Raw genomic sequence first — 3221 nt, 5'->3', positions numbered from 1 at the left:
TTGTCCATGATCTATTTTCCCTAACTTGTGTGCTCTTTATATTCTGTAATCTTTAGTAGTTTAATAAAGCCCTTTCCTGGTTAAGAAAAGTTATATCAATCTTCACCCACGTGCCCATGTCTGGTCACGTGCCAGAATTCTGTACATGCTCAGAGGCTAACTAGCTTTCCCTAATGGCCGGTGGACAGAAAGCCTGGGGGGGTGGCCCAGATAGAAGAACTAAGGGACCAGAGGGAAGGCAGAACAAATCCCCTCCCCCCAATCCACAACATAAGAAACGATCATCTTCTTGCAAGAGTTTTGAACAACATCGCGCAAAACTCTCGCAAGAAGACACTATCTTCCACATTTTTTGCGTGATGTTTCGCAACATTATGGAAGCAGGTTAGTAGTGTGAAAACGGCCCAAGTCAGACCATTCTGACTTGAACGGAAAAAGACCCAGGATTGGCCATTTTGTTATGTGCAGCCATACAACCCTAGGGGGACTGGGTGTACCTGATGTCAAAACATACTATGATGCAACGCACCTTACATATTTATCCCTTATGCTTAACCAAAATTATAATGCAGGCTGGAAAATAATAGAAAGCTATTAAACTTTTCCTAAAACTTTACAGGAAGTTGTTTGGAATAAATCATCGGGATGTCCCTCCAGCATCAAAAATAACATCTTCTTTTATGCTGCTTTGGATACATGGGACAGGCATAGACTTAAACTAGCACCTCCCATATCCCCTCTCTCTTGCTTCACAGGTCAAACCTGGTTTACACCAGCAATTCACCAGGAATCATTTACCGGCTGGAAAAAGGTAGGGCTGATTAGACTGATTGACATTTCAAAACATGGAATTCTTTTCTCAAAACAAAAAATTGAAATCAAATTATGTGACAAAATCCCATGGTTCCAGTATTTTCAAATAAGTCATCTGTTTACTCAATTTTCTTTAAAAGGGACTTTAAATCGAAAAACAACGGATTTTGAAAACTTTCTCTTGAAAGGAAAACAAAGCATCAAAGTCTGTCTTTCAAAAATATATAAAATGCTACTTTCAGATTCCAAAACAAAGCCCTTTCCATACCAATTAGCGTAGGAAAAAGACTGTGGCATAAAATTTTCTGACACCCAATGGACTAAAATTGGGAACTCCTCAGCTATTAAAACCAGATCAATTAACATTAGGACTCAGTCCATTAAGCTCCTGACTAGATGGTACATCACCCCACAAAAACTTAGCTATAGCACCAGATCTATCTCCCCTAAGTGTTGGAAGCTCTGTGGGGAAATAGGCTCATTTTATCATTGCTGGTGGTCATGCAAAGTAATCCAAAAATTCTGGTTTGACGTAATTGACTGCATTAAACAAATCACAGGCCACTTAATCCCACCTAAACCGGAATTGATTTTATTAAACCTGTGGTCCGACTTTGACTTGCCAATAGACACTAGAGACCTAGGCCGTCGTCACACGGGCATCTCTTCCGTTAAATTTACAGCATATAGCGTCCTACCTGTTATCGGCACAGTAACGTTTCTTTGGGTCACCTAACGGCTCTTCGCGCCACCAGCTGTCCACACCGAAGCACTCTGTTCTGTTCTCTCTAACCGCGCAGAAGCAGCTCCTCCCCCCCTTTTTTTATTATTCTGGCGTTTAATTCCGCTATAACGGAATAACAGCATATAAACATTCCGTTAGAGCAAAACATTAGGACCCTTTTGTTTTTCCAACTTTGAAATTATATAAATAGCCCTTTGCCCGTAGAAAACTCCCTGTCTGACGTGATCCCCATCGCTGAAGACTCTGCCATGGCGATTAAGTCATTTTTACTTCAGCAGAAAGTTTGCATTGTGTTATGGCGTTATGGCGTTATAAGGACATAATAAAATTTGAAAAAGGGGAGTCGCAGGAAGAAATGGATTCTGGGATTGAAGGGAGGGCATAGGACGTTGCGAGGCAAAATACATCGATGTGAGGCATTCACACTGAGGCACAAAATAGCGCGACTATCAAGCACAAAGCAGAAGAGAGAAAATCGCTACAGTGTTGGAATAAGGTGGGTGTTTGCCGGGAAATAGCGCCATTTTAGCGCTAAATAAAAGCCCGTGTGACGACGGCCCTAGTAGCAACGCTGTTATCCGCAGCAAAACTATCTATAGCATCGTCCTGGAAAAGCCCACAACCACCTTCTTTAATAACTTGGCACAATAAGATCTGGGATGCCTTCTTTATGGAAAAAATTTCCTATCAGTTGAAGCTAGTGGATTCTGTTAACCTGCAGCAAGACTTTTGGGAGAATTGGTTACCAGTAGTTGATTATATGATCGCTTGTGAAATATCACCTTGTACCCCTTACCCAATTGATCCGTTTAGTTTTTAAATCTCTTCTTATTTTTCTTTTTATGATAGTATATATCTATATACATTGATAACTGGACTGTTACGCGTAACACTCTTATATGCCATGGTTCTTCAGCATATGCCTATTGTGGACTGTTATACTTACCTTTGAGGTTACTTGTTAGTGTGTTTGCTTGTTTAGTTTCGTTGTGTTAGATGTATTTAAAAATATGAAAATTGTCAAAAATAAAGAATTTTTTTTAAAAAGTCAGACCATTCTGATCTCTTTTTTCAACAGAGTTACTAGTTTGGTAGATCAGGGGAATGCTGTGGATGTGGTCTATTTTATTTTAGTAAAGATTTTGGTATGGTGCCCCATGACGTTCTTGTTGGTGAGATATGGACTAGACTCTATTACTGTTAAGTGCATTAAGGCCTGGTAGGTCGAGTGTGCCTAAAGGTTGACCATTCAAGGCTCCCTCTTAGCCTAGAAGGGGGTGAAATGTGGGGTGCCTCAGGGTTCTGTTTTGGGTCCAGTGCTGTTTAACATTTTTATAAATGACCTAGATGAGAGTACAGAAGGTGCCCATCAAGTCTGCAGATGATACTAAACCTGGTGGAATAGTTAATCCCTTGGGGCATAGAAATCGCATGCAGCTGGACTTGGATAGGATGGGGAATTGGTCCCAAGCAAATCAAATGAAGTTAAAAAGGGACAAATCTAAAGTGTTGCACTTGAGTAATAGAAATCAGTTATATGAATATCAGGTGGCTGAAATCTGGCACACAGTCTGCGAAAAGGATTTGGGGGTTCTAGTGAACCATAAATTTAATATGAGTTAGCAGTATGTGGCAGTAAAAAAGGCTAAAGCAGTTTTAGGAT

This window comes from Eublepharis macularius, chromosome 2 (assembly GCF_028583425.1).
Source record: "Eublepharis macularius isolate TG4126 chromosome 2, MPM_Emac_v1.0, whole genome shotgun sequence".
Taxonomy (NCBI): Eukaryota; Metazoa; Chordata; class Lepidosauria; order Squamata; family Eublepharidae; genus Eublepharis; species Eublepharis macularius.
Note: the sequence above shows the minus strand (reverse complement) of the source record.